Genomic DNA, 22,795 nt, shown 5'->3' with positions numbered 1-22,795 from the left:
TGGATGCGTAATCTGGTGAACTGGGTTCGATTCTCCGCTCCTCCACATGCAGCTGTTGGATGACCTTGGGCTAGTCACACTTCTCTGAAGTCTCTCAGCTTCACTCACCTCACAGAGTGTTTGTTGTGAGGGAGGAAGGGAAAGGAGAATGTTAGCCGCTTTGAGACTCCTTAGGGTAGTGATAAAGCAGGATATCAAATCCAAATTCTCCTTCTTCTCTTCTACTTGGATCTAGTTTGTGTAATGGCATATTTATACATTCCACTCATCCTTCCATGTTGTGTTGTACTCTCTTGGGGAGGGGGAGGAGGGAAGGAAGTTTCTTTTCTGTATATTGCATCTGAAAAAACATTAGGAGGTTTTTTGATTTTGTTTTTCGTCACCTCTCACTCAACCCCAAAGCAGTCCTGTTCATCCTACCATTTCATTCTCATGTGTGGTTAGTTAGAGTCAAGTGACCTTCAAAGCTGAATGGGCATCTGAATATGGGTTTCTCAGTCCAAACTCAACACTATGAGTATCCAATGCTACATGAGTGATCTTCCACTTATGGAATGGGGCTTCCAATTCCTCTCCCTTCCTTGAGCTCACCCCTCCCAGAATATCCCCCAGCCTTTTGGAACAGAATTTGAGGGTGCACAGAGGTTTGCAGGGGAGAGAAGGAGGAAGTTTCATTGTGGAAGTAGAACAGCAACACTGGATGCAACCCTATATATTTCACCAAACTGATTATAACATGTGGGTTTTTTTGAGGGGATGAGGGTGGGAGAATGTTTTGAGTTTTCAAGCATTCAAAATGATGTCATCAAGGGAAGGCAAAACAACTGGTGCTTTAAGCTGAACGTGAGTGGGAAGATGGGAATCCTAGCAACAAAAGCAATTCAACAAGGAATCATCTGCCTGAAGAAAACTAGGGTTGCTTGAGGAATTTGTTCTTTGTGATTTCTGATAGGAACTGATCTGCTCTGCATCTCCCAGGCTAATGCGGCGATCACAACACAGTTATCCTTTGGATTTTGTACTTCTGTGGGTTTTGCATTGCAGTTTTTGGCTTTTAAAATGTTCCAATGTAGTATAAAGATGAATATTTTATGATAAGTTTTTTTAAAGAGAGAGAGAGAGAGAGAGAGAAGAAATGCATATTTTGAGAGAAATTTAGAAAGGCATATTTTTTTGGGGGGGGGGGGGAATACTTCCAGAAATACATATTTATGTCCTCCATGTGCATTTTTAAGAAACAGCAGATTAATGTGGAAGCAGGATGGAACAGACTTACAAATAAACACATGTGAAACTGATATGAACCAAAAAGAGAGAGAGACTAATATGTAAATCCTAAAGGGGAACTGTTGTGAGGGTTTGGGTAAGAATAATTACAACATTAATTCAAAAGTCTAAAGTTGTGATGTTCAGTTGGAGAATGTAATCATGATGACTTGCAAAACTGAGATAACACTGGGTCAAAATAGATTAGAGAGAACATCACGGGATGTTTCTATCATGCGACTCCCATCTCCCTTTAAAAAGATAGCCCAACGTGATGCAAGAGCAACGACTGCTAGATTGTATCCTACTACTAAATAAGTATCCAGGAAGCAAGAATAGGCAGTCTGACTCTGTGCGTGTTTCATTATAAAAGGTATGGTTGTGAAAATAATTCTTATTTTGATACATTTAGATTACATAAATGTGGCAACTCATCACACTTCTCCCTCTGAGTAATTGTCACATTTTAAAACCACATTTAGGAATGGGGGAGGAATGCATTTGGTCTGCTTTCTGCAGCACACTGACCTGGTATGACACTTCTGTATTTGCTTACAGCTCACAACAAAATTCCCAGTTGGATTATGCACTTATCTGAATTTTGCAGTGCAGTTTTGGTGTGAAACCTTATTGAAAAATAGGTGTTTTATGTACAAAAAAGTGCATACAAAATGCATTTCATTTAAATACAATTTATTCATGCATTGTTTTAAAAATGTCCAAACAAAATGGGACTGGATGAATTTATGATTGTGGTCCAGCAAAATTGAAATTAAGCTGCTCGGTCCACTCATAACCACATCAGGCCAATGTGTGATTACATAGACAAAGCCTTCACTGGAGTCTTCCTAGGTACTGCGTCTGAATATGCCCCAGAAGCCACAGTTCTTTACTGTTTTCAAACACCTGAAAGAGCTTAATAACTGTTAGATGGCAACAGAGCACTGTAGGATCATCTAACTTTAAAGACAGACTTTTGTGAGCTTCCTCTTTTAAAAAGGATGCTTACAGAAAGGGTCAGCCAAAACCCAGTCCCATAAAAGCAAACAAAGATTTTCCCAGATGATTCGCAATAGGGCCAGATATTGCCAAGTCCAACATCAATTACCCATTCTTAAGAATGAGAGGAGCCACCGAAATGCTACCCTAACAAAGCAAACACAGAAGGTTGATTGCTCATATCTTGATTTACTGGGGAACTCAAACTTTTAGGTGGCATCTTTGTAGCACATTAGTCTTCTTCAGACCTGGGAGATGAATGCTATCTTTGTCTGCTTGTGTCAACACTTGGCAGGCCGAAGCCACGGATTGCATGTTGTTGGGAGCCACTAGGCATGTCCTGCCACAGCTTTGGAGAGATTAATGAATGACAAAGGCATCTTTCATGGACATAAACAGCAGCCTGTAGGGCCTTATGTATGGGTGGCATCTGGATTTTATTGAGAAGGAGCCACTTGAAAAAGATCAGAGCCACAGAAATATTTTGGCAAACATAATTTCCAAATGATTTTTTGCCAGAATAAATGGACTGTGTTATTTTAAATTGAGGAGGATTGGGGTGGTGGTGGTGTCTATTTAATTATTTAATGGAAGAGGATGCCTTCTCTGAAACAGAGTACTTTTTATATGCGTAGTCTAAATTCACAGCCCAGCACTGACTCAGTTCTACCCATGCAGCTGATAGGTCAGCCATGCTTCAAGTGCGCTACTGAGGGCCTAAAGCTAGTGCCTCAATGGAAGCTTGGGAACAATAGAACCAAGAATTTGGGAACCAAGCACCATGTCTATTAAATATCCCTCAGTTCAGGCACCAGCAGTCGTCATAGGAGCAATAGCATTTGACAAATGCTGACTAACCAAAACCTTGACTATTCTCAAATTATTTAGGCAGTGTGGAAAGATAACTGACCCTGAACATTTCAGCTACAGCATCATCTGATTTGCATTGTCCTGTTTAACTGGTTTGCTGAATAAGTTTATTACATGCCTACTTTTTCATTGAGAATGCTACCAATCTGGTTCCAAACGTTTGATGTGCTCATTAATGTTTTGATGTTGGACTGGAGCAAACAGAAGTACCTCTGTGCAGGACCAAACTGCAGGGTTGGGCAGTGTCCTGGCAGAGGTGCTGCTGCCACTTAGTGGGATGGTGTGGAAGTGGGGCAGGGTGGTGGCAAAGTTGGTCCTGTGTGGACGCACCAGGAGGACAGTGGCGCACCCTTGCCCCCTGGTGCTGGCCACCCCTATGAGAAGCACTCAGCCTTGGTCACCTTTATCCAAAGCATGTTATAGTTAACTAGTAATAAATTATTATTATTATTATTATTATTATTATTATTATTATTATTATTTTGTGTACCCCGCCCATCTGGCTGGGTTTCCCCAGCCACTCTGGGCGCCAACAAAAATGAAAAATACATTAAAATGTCACACATTAAAAACTTCCCTGAACAGGGCTACCTTCAGATGTCTTCTAAATGTTAGGTGGTTGTTTATCTCTTTGACATCTGATGGGAGGGCATTCCACAGGGTGGGCGCCACTATCGAGAAGGCCCTCTGCCTGGTTCCCTGTAGCTTTGCTTCGCAATGAGGAACCGCCAGAAGGCCCTTGGCGTTGGACCTCAGCGTCCAGGCAGAATGATGGGGTGGAGACGTTCCTTCAGGTATACTGGGCCGAGGCCCAGTGTACAGGATGCATCAGTGATTATTTTCATTCCACAGTTATGGGTTTCAGGGAAGGAGAGAAGTTGTACATTTTCCCTTTGGGACATGCATGTGTTCCTGATTTGTTCACAGTTCTGCTATGCGTCTCAGAAAGACTATGCCTGAGGGTGTGCCTCTACCAGAACAAATTCTGTGCCTTTTAAGTGTCATGCTGAAAGGAGCTTAAATGCTTGCCATGCACTTCCCTTCCATTTCCTTCCCACCACTGGCAAGCTTGAGAGTTTGTGCCTGTGAACTGCTCTCTGCCACTACTATTCAGAGACAGAATACATGTCTGTTCTTCAGTCCCAACTTATTTGAGTGTGAAGTGGATCTGTGCCAGGTGGGGCAGTGCTTGTATGCTAGTTTCCCAGAGGGTATGTCACTGTTGCTTACCAGGAGGGAGAGGGAAAAAGCGGTGGGGAAGTTAAATGCACCAGCCCAAGTATCGGATTGGCTCCACCAATGTGTTTGCTCCCCATCAGCTTTCCCATTATTAGTAAGCAACAGTGACTGATCTGCTGGGAAGCTGGATTAATGGCACCACACCATCTGGAAAGCCACTTCTGGAAGCAACACCACCCCTACCATCCAGCCAGGATTGCCCTGCAGACCTCAAGAGTTCTCTACTCACCATGTATGTCCCTGGATAGATCTACTCCTGTCCTCTCCCCCAAGCAGTTTTGGCTGTCAACATGCCCATACAGTGGTACCTCGGGTTACAGACACTTCAGGTTACAGACTCTGCTAACCCAAAAATAGTACCTTGGGTTAAGAACTTTGCTTCAGGATGAGAACAGAAATCGTGTGGCAGCAGTGCAGCGGCACTGGGAGGCCCCATTAGCTAAAGTGGTACCTCAGGTTAAGAACAGTTTCAGGTTAAGAACGATATACGATATCTGATATCTTTATTGTCATTGTCCCATGCAGAACAATGAAATTGAAAGACCTCCAGAATGAATTAAGTTCTTAACCCGAGGTACCACTGTATATGCAATTTGCTAACAGAGAAGCAAATGGGGCCGGATGACTGTTGCTCTGATTATCTTTCTTCTGGGGTGCGATGGGGGAGAAGAATGACCATTGAACAGGTTTTGCTGTTCACGGTGTGATAGTTCCTCTCTACACAGCCTCCTTCATTCCCCTCCAGCATTCTGTTTCTCGCTTTGCAATGCTTGGTGGCGATTGCTGAATGGGCAATTGTGTCTTGAATTATATAGGCTCAGGATGCCAAGCGAAGAAGAAAAGAGCAGCGGCGGGCAAGCTTGTAAGCAGTACGGATACAGTTTCCATGCAGATGCCCTTGGGTGCAATGAACAAAGAGTGGCACATTACGGAGCACGGGGCCTTACGGCAGAGCCATCCCTGAGTGCTCTCACACACTGACACAATCGTTTATCCTTATCTTTGGCATTGTTACCATTGACCTGACCATGGCCCCCAAAGGCTGCATTAAATAACTGCTGGAGAAACAATGCAAAAGAAAGAGATGCCAAAGCTGCAGGAGGGGGAAAAATATTTGTACAAAAGCAAGCCTGGTACAAGGCCCAGCCCCATTGAGTGACTTATTCACACACCTCCCCACATGAGCCTCCAAGTCCCAGAGGCTGTGCAAAGTCTTATCGCAGGAGCAAAACATGGTCCACAGGCACGATGTAGTGTGCGCTCAGACATGCATTTCCATTGTCCTGTTGGCTGAAGGAGGCAATGTTTATGTATTTGTACAGATGGGCTTTCGCCAACACCAGTCAGCATGCTCCACTGCAAAAGCAGTTTCATGATGAAAGGCACAGGCACAGAGGGCACTTCTAGAAAACCTGTTTACTGAGCATTCATCTGGATTTGTTTGCAGGGAGATTAGACAATGTTGGCTATTTGATGAGCATTCATCCTCATTTGTTTGCCAGGAGGTGAGATGACATTGCATCAAAACAAGTATCATCCCACACTTTCCAGGGCGTTTCCTCATCACTTTATCCATCACAAAAAGTCCAATGTTTTAAGAACTGGGTTTCTTATGCCAAACAACTATAATTGCCCAACCTGAATGTGCCAGTTCCCACCATGCGAAAATTCACTTATCTGAAAATAAAGAATTATGCCCAAACATCTCTACACATTCCTCAAATTCAGATATCCGAACAGCTGGAATTTGCCCACCTCCTAATTTATTTGTATTTTGCTGGTCAATGGCACATATTTAGGGCAGAAAGTGCAAAGAGAGGGAAGGGGGAGAGATTGGACAATTAAGAGAGCAGGAGAGATTGGACAAATCTGTTTTCCCTTTGACTCTCTTTTGCTGGTCGAAAGAAACCATGGTGGGAGTAGGAAGAGAGATTGTGGATAAGATATGTTCACAAAGGAAATAATGGAAATCATCAGCTCATAATGTGAACCCTAGCCTCATGAATGATTTCCTGGGAACGCATTGTGTTCGGTAAGCGAGACCTGCATGTATAGGACTGAATCCCACCTGAAAATAGCAGCAGTCTGGAAGTGCCCATATTCAACTTAGGAATTGCTTGCAGGTGGGTTTAAAGCTTAGATGCTTCTCACTGTCATTCCCCTCCCACCCTCACCTTTATCTAATTTGCTATTCAAGTCCATTCTGCTATATCATTCTTTGGAACCCTACAGGAGTGGGTGGTTTGGGGGAGAATTGCAATGTGGTGGTCCAAAGTACAACCTCCCTGAATGACTTGTCCTTCAGAGGCCACTGGAGTTTTGACAGACATTTGCACCCAACATGTATCTCACCATTAAGAAATGTTTTCAATAATTCTAAAGACTTTTAAAGTTCAAGGACCCATCCTCTAGATCACGGGTGTCAAACACAAGGCCCACGGGCCGAATCCGGCCCGCCAGACCTCGTCATGTAGCCGCCGCCGGCTGCCAGCCTTCACCTTTTATTCTCGCTTTTTTTTTTTTGACACAAGAAAGCCGCCTCTTCAGCGCATGTGCAGCAGCCTACAAGCCACAGAACGTCTGCCCTCTAGCAGCGCCGGCCGTTCTACACAGGAAACCTCCACTTTACATGCATTCAGGAAACCTCAACTTGTTTTTATATTGAGCGCATGCAAACAAGTAGCAAGATGTCCACCTAGCATCTGTAGAAAATGATGTGATTTTCTGCCCCCCCCATGTTTATTTCAGATTGCTGTTTGAAGTGGGTTAGTGGCTTTCAGAACTGTTTGATTTATAGAGTCTGTGGCAACATTATTGACTCTTACAATGCAACTAATGGCTCAAAGCTCCTCTACAGAGCTGACTGTATTTTTAGGCAGAGATAGCTGATTGCCTCAATAGACACATGCAAAGAAGAGGGGCCAATGGTGGCAGCTCTACAGCCCTTTCTCTTATGCCCTCGGGCTGTACCAGGCATGTCCAAAGTCTAATCCAGCCTAAAAAAAAGCTCAACAACTTTGGTAGGCCCTCACGCATGTTCACTTCATCAGATCTGTCCCTCTTTGAAAAAAGTTTGGGCACCCCTGTTCTAGATCAAAGTGTTAGCAGTGTGCCCCCTGACAGTGCTATTTTTGTATGATTTTATTTTTTTCTTATGTGCTCTACTTTCTCATTGCTTTACGTCTGGGTTACTCAGAAACTTTAAACACTCACACTGGCCTGATTCACATGAAACACTGAGCTAAAGGATAGCTTAAAGTGAATAAGCAATGTGCTGGTGCTTTGATCCTTCCCTGGTCCTGTTGCCATTATACTATGGTAGTTTGACTTAGCCTTATATGTCAACCTAGGCTCATGGTTTGTCTCATTCCAAACAAACTACAAGGAACTACCTTTACCACAGCCACATTGTTACTGCTTTCTGATAATGGCACATTTATTTCTCAGTAGGTAGGCAGGTCTATTTTGAAGATGACCATCCACTTGAAATGAATGACAAAACTACATGCCTAAGCTCAGCAGTGGCACCATGAACAGAAGAAGGCAGGACTATGGTCTTGGCTATCCATACCTATCCCTTATCTCAGATCAAAATACATGCATTTGTCTCATGCAACAATGTTTCCATTCTGCTGCACTTCATCTTCCACCAAAAACTATGTTATTTGTCTCCCTATCATGATTACAGAATTTATCTGTGAACATTATATTTTCTTTACATTATTCTGCCCCATTCATTTTAGCATGAACAAAACGCAACACAAATAATGGGGAAACATTATCAATTACGTATCATTTGCGGACCGAAAGCAACAATTGCAAATACCGCTCATATTCATGGGATCAATTTCCATTCTGGACATGGAATGAATACATGAACACTGGCCATTTCTGCTCTTGTCTCTGTTTTCATTGGAAATTCCCTGATGTCCCTACTTGTAGCACATTGGTCATGACGCTGGTTGTCACCAGACTAGAGCCTCATTGACCTCCCCCTCCCACACTCCTTCAACTCTACTCTCTCTTGTAGCAGTGGGGAAGTGCACAACATAAATCTCACATATCAATGAGTTCACCTCTGGAAAAAGACAGGGGCCATCCAACATGATTTAGTTGTGTGTTGCTTCTCGAGAGATGCTTTGCTGCTCAGGTGACAGTGCCGGTTAAAAATGAAAGCTGCTTGTTAATGCAGAGTTATCAGGGTTTTGCATATGTGGGCAGGAGGAGATAAAACAAAACACCTCCCCACTGGCACTGTGAGTCAACAACATGCAATGCTTCGAAAGAAAGAAAGCCGGCGGGGGGGGGGGGGGGGAGAGAGAGAGAGAGAGAAGGAAATTCTGATAAAAGCATCAATCCACCATGGGATCATGGCATCTTGACACCTTTCGCTGTTACTTCACAGCGTTTGCTGCCTCCGGCATTTGTTCACTTGGTGTTTTGTTTACATTTCAAGCAACATGCAGAAGTGCCAAGGCGCTACTGCTGTACTTGGAGGTATGATTCAAGGCAAGGATGGTGGGGGGGAGAGAGGAGCTTTACAATGTTAAACTGACAGACCACTCACTGCCTGGGAGCAACGTTAGAAACTCGGATATATTTAACTAGGCACCAAATGGCTCCTTAAATCAGGGTTACAGGCGCCAAAGCAGAATGTCTACTTGCCATTTGGGGGTCAAATGGCTTGAAAGTCATATCTTTCAATGCAACTTTTTTCATTCTGATTGTGAAGTTAAAATATCACAGATAGAATTCTGCAGAATGTTTTGCTAGTGTGTGGAAACAGGCAAGACCCAAGGACCCCCAGGCATGCACCTCCAGATGGTGGAAACATCAGACGCCATCCTGGCACCCGGGCAGCTTCACTTGGTTGCAAGTGGCCACACTTTCCTCTCAATAGAACCTCGAAGCCAATCAGAGTTCCACCCAAGACACGTAAACAGCAGAAGGAAAGCACAACACACACATGGCTATATATAAATATATATAACTCACTAGTACAGCGTATGACCCATAACTATAAGATTGCAGTTGCAGCATGACTGGTTAAAGCAGGAATGGGAAACCTGAAACCTTCCAGATGTTGTTGGGCTACAGCTCTCATCATCCCTGACTGTTGACCATGTTGGCTGGGGCTGATGAGAGTGGGACCCCCAGCAACATCTAGAAGGCCACAGGTCACCCCTCATCCCTGGACCAAAGGATCTCAGGTGCTGGGATCAGGGAAAATCTCCCAATTACTGATCAAATTGCAAAAGGGAAAATGGACCAATAGTCTGACGCAGGAGGAAGTCTTTGGAATTGAAAAACCTCCTTAGTTTACTGACTCAGCATAAAGCCATTTCTTATAGCTACTTTGTCTTATGACGGTAGCACTGAGAGGAAAGTGCAGTATGCACTATGGAGGTTATTCAGAGCCTAGAAAAATAAGCTAATATTCTCTTTTTGAAGGGCATGGTCTCGTTTCCAGCATAAACTTGAATCTGATCCACCTCCCCACTCAAACAAACAAACTATGGACAGAAAAAATGGTTTTGGCTGTGTAAGGTTTGGGATTAATCTGAAGGGATGTGAAAATCTTCTTCTGTTGAATAAGTTAGGCAGCCTTTTCACCTTCAATATTAAATTACATAGTGGCTTACTGTTTGAAAACTCTATGGGGACAGTGGGCTATGCACAGCAGGAATCACTGCATTTCATAAAACAAACAGCATAAGCTTGGGCAGTTTCTGGCTGGCCAAAAGCAAAAGGGGCATTTGTTATGACTCTGAAGTAGGGAGATCCCTGTGGCACCCTGTGCTAGGGCTCAGAAGTAGGGAGAGCCCTGTGGCACTCAAATGCTGCTTGAAGGTTTCCCATCAGCATCTGGCTGGCTATTGTGAGAGAGCAGAATGTTGACCAGATATGCCTTTGGTCTGATCCAGCAGAGCTTTTCTTATGTTCTTATGCTATGATGAATCCCAAAATGCACAGTGTGTGTCTGACCCAACAAACAGTTGAGAAAGCCAGAAGTACTCCAAGCAGAACATCTGACCCATTTAGAAAGATTCTTTGTGTTTTTATATTCTTGCTTTGAAGTCCCACTGAAGCTAGTCTGGTATCCTGACAGAAGTGACCACAGCCATTAATGATGGAAGCAATCCATTGGGAAATTCTCCTGTGCAAGCCCACTGAAATGAATGGGAGCAGACACTTCAGAACATCCCAGTGGGCTGTGCCCTCTCATGAAGCCTACAGTAAATGAATCAGTATTGAATTCTAATTCACAACCCTGCAGAAACGGGGACAAATCTGGATGAATGTTTGAGATGGTGAGCTTTTGTGGTTAAGCTGCCATCAGAAGGTCAGTTTGGTGTGTTGACTGGTTGTAGGAATGAACTATAGTTTTCTGGAAATGTCTGAATTGGAAAGAAGTTCCTTTGCAAATTAGGGTCATTTGCGTAGGTTTTTTTTAATGGCACACTTGCCTAATAGGAATCTGCAGTGGGGATCCATTCATTGTTCCTAATGAAACAGAAAATTTTCTGTGGGGGGGGGGGACACTTGAAAATTTTTCCGCTTTGGATTTTTTTTTACCCACATCACTGGTTAATACACACATCAAGCATGAACTGCATCTCCCTCATCGCCTCATGGGAAATCTATAATAACTTGGTGGGGCTAAAAGAAGGGCAAGCTTGATCTTGCCACGGGGGTATGAGGTGAAAGTGCTTTCATCCATAGTTGCCCGACTTTCACCACAAAGGAGATGACCTAAAATGGTTTGTTCTGAGTCTGTGGCAGACTCCCTTTCAAGCTCTGTGGAGACTTCTTTGCTGGTGCACACAGACACTACGGTGTTTTTCCATTTCATGAAATAAGCTGCTGGTAATGAATGCTGCTGTTTCTTTAGGCTTGCCCACAACTGTGTGGGATGCCTGTGGTTTTTCAGTAGGGGAGGTTGCACATGTGACTTTGTAATGGATCCAGATCTCTCACTTGCTGGTAGCTCTTCAATAGGACTTCTTTAACAGCATTATTCTCCGCCCTGGGTAAAGTGCAAACAGGACTTGAATTTACATTTCAGCTTGCAAACAAGTCCTGGTGTTTGCATACTGAATGTGGCTCCAGTAACTGACATATACTAGTATTGTATCCAAGCCCGGTTCTTCACTGAATGGAGAGAGGCACTGATTGACAACAACACATATGTGGAAATTTTTATGGGGATAGGGAGGGTTCAAACTATTCAAAGAACCCACTCAAAGTGCATGTTGACTTAACAACCCTTGTTAGACTTCACACAGCACTTTAGAGATGTGCCACGTACGTTTTCTCAGTAATCCTTACAATAGGAAAAGCCAACCTGCACCAACAACCAGATGTTGTTGAACTCTGATACCCTGGTCAATGTGGCCAATGATCAGTGATTATTTGATCAGTGGTCCAAGAACATCTGCAGAGCCAAAGGTTGCCCACCCTTGCTTTACATGAACCCTGTATATTAGACAAATATTGTAAGCAAAATACCTAGTAGAATGATGTGTGCATGTTAATTTATTTAATTTATATGTCATAGTGTAGGTGCGGATGTGGGGGGGGGGGCATGAAGACTGTAGTTTGCAAGGATCCATGAAGGGTGCAATTTTGTCTCTATGTGCATTTCCACCTACTGTGTGGGATCCCTGACAGTCAAGAATCTATAAACCATCCAGTGACCAAGGACTCCCTGGTTTATAGCTAAGTCCTTTAGGTATGCATGGGCTCTGTGCCTTACAGTGCAATTTTATACATGCATATTACATGCTTGTACAGGATTACAGCATTAATAGGGCAGAAACTAAGAATACAAAGTTTAGGGGGAAGCTAGTTCAAGGTTTTCTTCCACCTCTGCTAATATTGGTGTGTGTGTGTGTGTGTCTGTCTCATGTTGTGAGAGAGGGAGAGAAAAAACTATGTAACATTAGCAGAAACTTCCATTTGAGGAGTCAGGACATGGCAAATATCAACGTTTTGAAAGAACAAATTTCAAGACAGAGGAATGTACAATTGTTTGTGTTGGAATAAAAATTAGAGAATTTCAGCAAAGAATCAAATTCATCCCTGACACATCAAAAAGCAATGTGCTTTCCAAAATGAGAAGGCATCTTTCTAACAAGGTTTTGAGCTTATGCTCAGCTGAGTCAAGATCAAGCCCTCACTTCACATTAACAATGCTTGCTGTCAGAAAATAAACCTACCAAAATAGAAATTACATGATTAACATGAATTGACTGCTCATTGGGTTTTACGGAAAAGAAAGAAATGTTGCTGTGGGTAACCAGCCTTGATTGTATTGTGAATCACAGTCCTTTTAGTAGCCAGCTCAGTATTTAGTTCTGCACTTATGACATGACAAATCACCCCTTGCTATGTGTTAAATACACTGAGTATCTTACAGAATATATCTCTTAAATGCTAGTTTGTTCAAGCAAGAAAATTAAGCCATTTGGGGACTTTACCAGTTTTTAGTCTGATGAGAGGAATCAAATATCTGAATGGTCTCCTGGAAATGAAACTCACTGTCCATAGAAAACTACCAAGCTGTGGAGAATGGTTCTGCCTATTTAACATGCTGTTTTCCTCTGAGGTCTCCATTGCGTGGAGGAATGTTCATAAAAATTGCTTCCCTGCCTCCCACATACATGATGCTATACCATTTAATTCCGCTTAATGTCCAAATAGTAAGACATTTAATTATTTAATAACATTTACAAACCACTTAAGACTTCAAAAAATTCCAGGGTGTGTGCAGTATTCTAAAAAAAAACTCAGCATTATTTTAAAATGCAGCTTAACACCAATAAAGCAGCAATATAAAATCATTGAAAACAGGCGTTAGGGGAGTCAAACACATAAAACAGGGTCTGATCTTATTGGTCATGGAAAGGCTGGGCAAATCAATTCATCTTTACATCTGAAGCCACTGGTGATTGCTTCTGCATATATGGCAGGGGAAAGGAAGGGCATTCCGCAACACAGGGGCAATAGCAGAAAATGCCCATTTTATAGCCAGTGATGATATAAGATGCACTATGACCCATGCTTATATCAAAATATTTTAATGTACTGTAAACGGACTTGATTTGGCATGTTGTCTGGAAGAGCGGGATGTGAATTTCAATACAAGTATGAAAAAATATGCGCTGAGGGTGACCAACAATACAGAAAGGCTATATGACAGTAAGGGTGTGTCTGCTCAGGTTTTTATTTGAGTTTCAGGTGTGCTCATTTCAAACACCTGATCCCAATGATTTGCATGGCACACATGCAGAAGAGCCTGCACTTATTCCTTCCCTATTGTTAGCATTCCAGGGTGTAGCTGAGATGGGCAGCCTGCTTCGGGAAGATGGGTGGGAAGAGAAGTGATACGGCTTTGCAATTCTCATACTAAACTTACTTTTCAAAGCTGCTGTTGGATGCGCTGACAATGCATGAATCAGGAAACTCAAGAAATGTTCATGTGCAGATATACGTGAAGGGAAGTGGTTACAACTTATGACAATCATATTAGCTAAACAGCAGCCTGAGACAATACAAAATTAGAACTACAGTCCTATCCCCACACAGTGGTGTAGCGTGGGTTGCCAGTGCCTGGTGTCGCATGGAGGGGCACATATATACATACATATCTAACTGCCTAATGGCATCCACGTCACCCAGGAGATGGCAGCTAAAGAGATGAGAAAAGAAGAGGCCTTGTCGAAAGAGGTCACTTCCTGGTTCACATGGAGAAGCCGTTTTCAATGCAGCCCAGAGACAGAGCTGTATTGAGGCAGCATTGGGTGTTGAAATGTTGTGTCCCTAACAATTTTGTGTCTGGGGCAACTGATACACCACTGCATCCACTTACCTGAGAGCAACACACCCCGAACTCAATGATACTTGCTTCTGAGTAAACATTGTGCTGTAAGAACTTGGAAAGTACATCTGCCTTGCCATGCATTGCTTATTGGCAGGAAGCCTGACTTTTCATCAACCCCAACTGGTACCTTCACCCCACTTCACAGTATCTTTAAAAGTGCCCTTAGCACAACTGGAATGAAAATGAAGAGATGTCAGTTCCAGTCTTAGTACCCATCACCAGGAGCACAGCTATTTGAGCCACATAGTTACAGACCATTCTTTTATTAAGGAAATGATGAGGATAGAATAATGCTTTTGTCTTCCTGGGCCTTCTAGACTAAATTCTCACTTAAGCTGGAGTGAACACAAGCATTTAGCAAGGTGTTGTACAGGCAGAAACCCTGCAAACTAGCTTTATTGTGCAGTCACAGAGACACTGTTGTTTCTTGGCATCTCAGAAAGCTTGTTAAAAGGTGAGATGCCACTCTGTGTGCTGGAAAATAAAATCTGCTGATCAAAATCCCCAAGTAAAACATATTTTTTCTGCTTCTGAAATCAAACCAATCTGACTTCTGGTGCTGAAATACACAGGTAGTGATGTCTGGGAGCGCCAGCAGACATCTTTATGGAAGATGATGCCTCCATTTATTCAAGTAGGCCTCGGTATTTATGTATCTCATTACATCTGCAGCCTGTGGCATCTGTTTCCATGCTATATCTGTCAAGCTACATCTTATCAGAGAAGCTCTCTTTCTGTTCTGCATTCCTGCCTCTCCTTTTACCTCGCTGATAAGTAACCCGATGCTTATTCTAAGCTCTTTTTTAAATAACAGAGTGGGATGCAGACAAAGCTAAGCAGACAGCCTGAAAAGGAACTCAAAAGGCACTGTGAGCTGCCACACATCTCTGATCAGCAGCGCTCGATGTGGCAGAGTCAGGCTTGCAAAATAATTGCATAATGCCCGCGTTTATTGGAGATGGCTGCCTCTCTGCTGGGATGCAAAGGCTCCTAACAAGCTGAGCTGATGCACAAAATGCACTTCTGTGATAGATGGTTTGCACATCAGCTGGACCAGATTCTCCCCACCCCCACCCTGTATCATTGCCAAACTGAATTCACAAGCTTGCTGATGCTCAGTGAGTAGACATGCCCAGGATTGCACTGTTATACGCAAGTGGTAATTGGTTTAATTGCAGGTATCTCCAGAAAAACCCCTTTAGGAAGGAACCAGCACTTGGGAGGTCAAAGAATTCTGCTCCCCTATGAAAGCAACTTGCTAAATTTTCTTTCATGTAAGTAATTACCAAGTGTGGAAACAGAACCTAGCACTCCCATATATCAGGCTTATGATGTGACTCCTTCTCAGACACCCTTATTTCAAGGCAGAATGACATGTTGCAAGCCAACACACATAGCAAAAAAAACCCCTGATGCCCTCTTGATTTGCAGCTTTGGGAGAAGGTGCTTTGGAAAGCCAAGTCACTGGGAAAGAGGAAACTTATCCCTTCCCCTCTAGCTCTCCCTGGCTGCTTAACCCTCCCTGTATGGCTCTCACATGGTTCTAAACACTAATGCAAATATCTACCTGGAACTCTGAGTGTGGGGAAGGAGCTGGGTGCGGAGCTCCAGCACAACAGTGGCAGGCAGAGGAAGGGTTAGACATTTACTTGTGCTGCTTCTGCACCACTCTCTTCCAAAGCTGCTTTTCCTCAAGACAGGTGTGTGTAACCTTCGGCCCTCCACATGTTGCTGAACTACAATTCACACCATCCTTGGCCATTGGTCAATTTTGCTGGAAAGCCACTTCCGAACTGGAGAGGAGGTGGGGTTGCGGGCTTCAGGCCCCTCTCCACGCACGTGGGGGCTGGCGCACAGCCCCCACCATACTAAGAGAATCCTCGGACGCGTCATTCCCCCGGCCAGCCAATCGGCTGGCCCAGGGGCGTGGCCCAGCCTATTTAGGGCTGGCGCGGTCGAGGACCACCCTCTTTTCCTCTCTGCGCTCCAGCTAATCGGATTTTCCCACCCCACCCACCCGTTAGGTTAGGCTCTCTGACTTTGCTATGGACTTCGGTTGGTCGCCGTCAACGGACCTGGTAGGAATTTTTTCCATTTGGCAAATTGGCACCAGCCATTTGGTTTATTGACTACCTCGTAGCAATCATCACAACTTCCTGGGCATTGGCGGTTAGGCATTGGTAGGGGTATTGTTATGCAGATGAAAAGGGTGGGGGGAGGAAGCGCCATCATCTTCCCCCCAAATCGAAGGGTAGTCTGGTAAAGGATTTCTGGGGGCGTCGTCATGTCCTAAGCCTAAGGAGGTGTGGGCCTACGGCAAGCCCCCGATCGGTGACCCCGGTGGAGCTCCTAGCTGATGTGCATCAGCAGGACTCCCCCTTGCCAGTCTTCAACCAAGCAGGCTGAAGCCAGTTAGCTGATAGGACCAATGCCTAAGCCAATACTCCTCAATTCCTGTAATCATTAAAGTTGTGGCCTAATTTGACCCATTAACCTTAAATTCTGGTGTCTCGTGTCTTTATTTCCATGGGGGGAGGCGGGAACTCGCCACGCAACTGGTGAGAGTTGTAGCTCAGCAACTTCTGAAAAGCCAAAGGTTCCCTATATCTGCCCTAAGAGGAGTGCCTGCCAGGGTTGTTTTCACATGTATTTATGTGTAATATGTAGTTCTGCCTTCACTCAATGAAAGAAAAGCACTGAATGTGAATTAATTTGGTGCAACTTTTCCAACAACCAAGCTGAACTTTCACTCATTCAGCTTGTTCCTGTAACTTGAAAGTGTATTGTAAAGGATAGTTGAGAATAAGGGTTCAAGTCTGGTTTATCATAGATAATGGCAAATGGCCTTTGATGACTTTTGCTTCTAAGTTTATTTATTACATTTGTATACTGCTCTTCGTCTGCAGATGTTAGGGTGGTTCACAACATTAAAGTTGCTTTACAAAAAAGTATTGCTCCACCTCTCAGCTAGTGGGCTATGGATCCTGTAGTACTAGAAAATCCACACATATCCCACTGACTTCTCGTGACTTCTTTTGGTTAACATATCAGTTCTCTTAAGAGGTTCTGCTCTTAAGAGCATGCTGAGCATACAAAAATTTGACTGCAGTCCTATGCACACTTACTTGGACTAAGCCACATTGAACACAACAATACTTACTTGGAAGTAAGTGTGCATAGATTATGTTATTGTTCTATTTGCACTGACAAACAATTGTCATGCCTCTGTTTCTGACATTCATTCTTAGAAAATAGGGAGGGTGGTTGCTATTTTTCATCAAGCCAGGGAGCAGTGTTATAATTGCAGGACTGCTCTTGAAGATTTCAAGTAAGAGGCAAAACAAATCTACCCTGGGACCTCTGTTAGGGCCTGAGATGATGTGCATACAGTTGAAGAACAGCAATGGGAATGATGGGGGAGAATGACTACATCCCATGAGCAAAGTTTTAAGAGCCTGAATAGAACCAGAGACCTCAAGGGTCCATTGATTCCTATCTTTGAAACACTCTATTTCGAGAGCTAGTATGTTCACTTGTATACTAAGTACAATGGTATTTCCCCTTTAGGCAATGAGGATATTAGGAAATCCAACACTTTTTGAAATTAAGATGGAGAAATTCAAAGTCCAAGATTTTTTCATTTGCTTTTATAAGTGCCCATTTGTTCTTGAGGTGTTTGAGTTTACCTGTGTTACTGTGACCCCTAACTAGCTGCTATCAATCTTATAGGTGCCCTCTCTAATGAATAAATGCAGAAGGAGCAGGATTTTCACAGCAGATAAAGAACTGTAAGGTGCGAACAAAGTCCAGTGCCTCGCCAATAGGGTCCATGAGCTTAGCCAACCTCATGTCCTCCAGATGTTGAGGACACCAGCTTCCATCATCCTGGTCCATTCCCATGCTTCCTGGGGCTGATGGGAGCTGATGCCCAACAACATTTAGAGGGCACCATGTTGGCTACCACTGGGTTTAGGCTTTCATTTTGGAGTGGAAGTCAAACTGTCCAGTGCACCAACTGGGGACACTGAGATTCTTGGGGCACTGATATTTTTTTAGCTGATGTAGGAATATGAAGCCGGCAAGATCCAGGGCTGTCCCAATGTCTTCCATGAAAAGGCATCCACACTGTGGGATGAATTGCAACCTTCACATCAGACAGGTAGCTCCCCATGAGGTCAATCCATCTATCATAAACTCTGTATTCCTAATGAAACACCCACTACAAGCATTGCTCTTTCTGCCTACTCTCAGAGGCATGTACTCAGCATGAAAGAATATTAGTTCACATCAAAGTATGGGTCTCCTCTAAGGATCATTTCCCTCTTTCTCAGAATGACACTTTCCTTCCCCAAGACCCTCAACTCTGTGACAGCAGAGGAGCTACTAGTCCAGGCATGGGGTGTCCCTATCATGTTTCTGACAGTCTCATCTACAGACCTTCCTGCCTCCCCCAGCATATCCAGGTCAGTCACCTTAGCCTCAAGGGAGCTAACTTGTTTCCTGAGAGCCAGGAGCTCATTGCACTGAGCACACCTCCACGACTTATGCCCGACAGGCAGATAGCTGAACAACTGCAATCCAATGGGGAGAGCTGCCCCACCAGTGCATTTCCTGTAATTCAATCACAGGAAAACTTTATTTAGAATGGAAAAGGCTCTAAGAGAGTCATCACCCAAGGGCAGAACTGGAAGCCCAATTGCTTTGGTCTGTTAATAGCATATTGTTTAGCTTCTTGCAATAGCCAGCATCCTCTGGTCTAATAAGGTTTCAAAATTAGCTTCCAATCATGCCTTGAATTATCAGGAAAATGAATCTTACCCCAACCACCCTGACACCAATGATTATACATCTTGCTGTTACAATATTATGCTCAGGCAAGCTGCAGTGACTCCCTTTATGGCTCTTTTAACCCCTTAACCCTAGCCAGTACACCCTTCATTGCAGCAGTACTGGGGCCAGTTTTTCATTAGGTGCATATTCCTGCACTCTCAGTTCTGCCCTAAATTAGATTGCAGGTACATTGGACACATTTTCCCCCATGAAAAGCATTTCCTCCTTCCTGCTGTCAACTGTGCCCACTGTGCCAACTGTGCCACTGTCAGATCCATGGTCCCACAATGAACCCTGATGAGTACACAATGGAGCATCACTGACTAAGGTTTGCATGGAGTACAACAACTGAAATCATCAGTGTTTGGTTGATAACAAGAGCAACTTTGGGCCCTTCACTTCCACGGTTGCAACTTTCTGTCCTTCAAAGTTGCTTTCTGAAGTATTGTCCAAAATGGGTCTGCTGTGGGCACCTTTCCAAACTACAGCCCACAAACCTGGGTCTTGCAACAGCTTCTCTACTGCTGAGGCTGCCAGTCATTGCACTGTTTTAAAGTCACCTTGTCAAAAGGGTCAGTAACATCAAGTGCCCATTCTTTAGTCCACAGAACTGCAGGTCTTAGACATTAGAGACTGATATTATATGTGATACTATATCTTATCACACATCAAATCTAGGAGAGCTTCATCTCATCTTGAAAGTATAGGATTTAGTGACACATAAGCAGAAGTGTCCACAGTTTGCTCCAAAAGCTGAAGGAAGAAGTCAAAGGAAATTATATATGCCACATCTTTCTGGCAGGCTGTCAAAGCTGCTACATCTGAAGAAATAGGTTACATCATTAGGGATACTTCCTACAAGACTTTGGTTTTGGGGTATGGAAAACATTGTGGCTACATATAATGCTGTGAACAGTATATGCATGCTTAAATCGCCACCTTTCTAATCAAATTAGGCAGAATCTGACACCAGAGAACTTCTGTGGGGATATGATGCTCAGTTTGTAACCAAACATGAAGAGTGAAGCAAACATGCCAGTGTGGCGTAGTGGTTAAAGTGTCAGGCTATGATCTGGGAGACCAGGGTTCAAATCCCCACTCAGCCATGAAGCTTGCTGGGTGGCCCTGATCCAGCCAGTCACTCAGCCCAACCTACCTTAACAGGCTGTTGTGAGGATAAAAAGGGGAGGAGAACTATGTGTGCCATCTTGAGCTCCTTGGAGGAAAGATGGGATACTAGTGTAATTAATTAATTAATTAATTAATTAGTAATCTGTACCCACCACCATAAATCCAGAACATCCCCCCCCCCGTGGGGTTAACAGTAACAATGCCAACCTGCGTGTATTTCAGCACAGATGGCAAAGATCAAAAGTACACAGTCTATGCATGCTAGGGGCTACTGACTCTGGGTGAGCTTTACAGGGAAGAACAAGAGGGTTATGTTCCCTTGCTATTTCCTGCTTCTTATCAGACCTGACAGTTCTCAGCTCCTGAATTGTTGCCAATTGGCATTTTTGAGGCACTGAGCTTGAACTCCAGGGGACCAGCTGGCCTTCAGGGCAAAAGTGGGGAATCAACACTGATCACAGCTAATTGTAGAGTACAATCCCTCTCCTAATTGCTCTGATTAATTATTGATGCAAAAAGAGAGAGGCCTGGTTGTTGTTTTTTTATGTCAGGTAATACAAGAGCTCCAGGCCTAAGAAAGTTCACCATAATCTCTCTCTTCTTTGGCCTTATAATTAGGGAATTAACACTGCCTGCAGGAGAAGGAGGATGCAGAGTCCTGCTGTGTTCATGGACTCCTGCCTTTGAGCATCCGGGATGGAGGTTATTCCGAGAAGCTCATCTCCAAACCTCCTGCGGACAGTCAGTTCCTTAAGTGTTATCGACAAGAAGGAACCCTTTGATGCCATTAGCTGTGCACCTCATTGATTTTCCCCCTTTGTTTTAACAAGGAAATCATTACAGTTTATACAACCTGAATGCACGGCTCGTCAGCTCCTTAGTCTGCCCCCCCCCCTTCTGCATTTCTGCAGTTTCCACCACGCATGTAGGCTGGCAGAAACTCACATTCCTGTGGCTTGCTGGAAGTCTTGATTTATCCTCCCCTTGGAGATGACCCTTTGGTCTGACCTACAAACCTGGCACTGCTGAGTCTGGCTTCTCCCACAGTTCCCTGCAAGAATATCCCACAGGCCTTAGACTCAAAAGGTAAAGAGAGTTGTGTGAGCCTATGCTGTGGCAGTCTCACCCCACAGAGGTGCATGGCAACTTCATTACACAATTTTGGGCAAATGCCAAAGCCACACCTCTTCACACGGGCCTTTCACACCTGAGATGTATATTTTTAGGACCCACCCTGCTGTTGTTTTTTGCAATTGTGTTTTTTAATTGTAAGCTTTTAAGTTGTTTTTTTAAACTGTATGGCTGTAACCTGCCTTGGGGACTTAAGGTGGACGGTGGGGAATATCTTCAGATCCTCCTCCTCTGTTGGGCTTAGCATTATCACAACCGCAGAGTTGAAGCTGCACAAAATATGAGCACAGCTCCATACATTCCTTTATCCACACAATTTAACAGTGCAGAAGAGCACGCTCACCCCACCTGCTCCTTTGCCATCAATCAGGCCTCAGTTATGCATTCTGCCTACCAGGCCTGGTCTCCAAAGGACAAGGTGGCCTGCTTCGCATGAGTTTTTTCTTTTGCCGTGTGAACTTTCTTAGTGAATTTTGGTGTGCTGAACAGGCCTTCGGAATGGCATCTGGTGTGTTCAAGCTATGATTCACTGCGGTCAGAGATCACAGACAAAGTGAAATAGGATGAGGGCAGTCTGGACATGGGTCCAGGAGAGCACTCACCTGAGCCCAGTTCAAATAGCATGTAAGCATCCTCTGAAAAAGTCAACTTCGGTTGACTTCAACACTTAAGCCACAGTCGCCTGACTCAAGGGCAGGATGAGAATACTTTGCTAGTGTTTAACAGCATTGCCAATTCTAGACAATGAAGCAAGCCAGCCACTCTGGGTTTGCCTAGCATCATGGACGCAACTCCCAAATTAGAAGAGATTTTCCACTCCCTGATGGACCTGTTTAGATTAATCCAAGTTGTGCTCATTTCCCTTTAACTCTGGCACTTCTTAATTAGAACTGACACATGGCAATGTTCTTTTCCCCAAACATATCCGGAAACTGTCTATGCCGTTGCTTCTATTTTGGGGTGGGTGAGTGAGGAGGGATGCAAAATAGAGAGCTTTCTGCTGGCTCCTGTGCTTATAGATCAGCCTACATGATTCCTGGTGAGGAAGAGCATATATAAACATAAAAAGTCACCATATGAGTATAGCTTCCCACCACTTGCTTTGTTAGCAAGTGGCTCAGCATGTGTGTGTGTGTGAGAGAGAGAGGGTGCAATTGATGTAACTCTCATATTTGGAATTTCAAAACATTGGGGATCTCTGGATTTAGGGGCAACAGAAGTTGGAGGATAACATTCCATGGACATTGGGCATTCAAAGGAGGTGCAAGACGCCCTTGCATGCATGAGCAGTATCAATCCCATAATAAGCACCCATTTGGAAGTTTCATTCAACCTCAGTGTTATTTGGGTTCTAAACTACTTCTAAAGGGCAACAGGAGGCAGCAATAATGGAATTAAATGCTCTAAAGCATAATTGCCTCCCTTTGATTCTTGAGCAGATGGACC

At 43.9% G+C, this 22,795-nt stretch overlaps 2 protein-coding genes across 2 annotated transcripts in view; one reads left to right on the top strand and one right to left on the bottom strand.

Annotated features, from left to right (window-relative positions):
- Nucleotides 1–22,795, top strand: part of TRIM16 (tripartite motif containing 16) — a 680,679-nt gene that overhangs the window by 216,746 nt on the left and 441,138 nt on the right. The gene's annotated exons all lie outside the window — the stretch shown is intronic.
- LOC310671975 (heparan sulfate glucosamine 3-O-sulfotransferase 3A1-like) overlaps nucleotides 1–22,795 on the bottom strand; it is a 69,964-nt gene that overhangs the window by 3,841 nt on the left and 43,328 nt on the right. The window lies entirely within an intron of this gene.

Source organism: Podarcis tiliguerta (genome assembly GCF_965153285.1).
Source record: "Podarcis tiliguerta genome assembly, chromosome: 2".
Classification (NCBI taxonomy): domain Eukaryota; kingdom Metazoa; phylum Chordata; class Lepidosauria; order Squamata; family Lacertidae; genus Podarcis; species Podarcis tiliguerta.
Note: the sequence above shows the minus strand (reverse complement) of the source record. Positions and strands in the feature narration are given on the sequence as shown.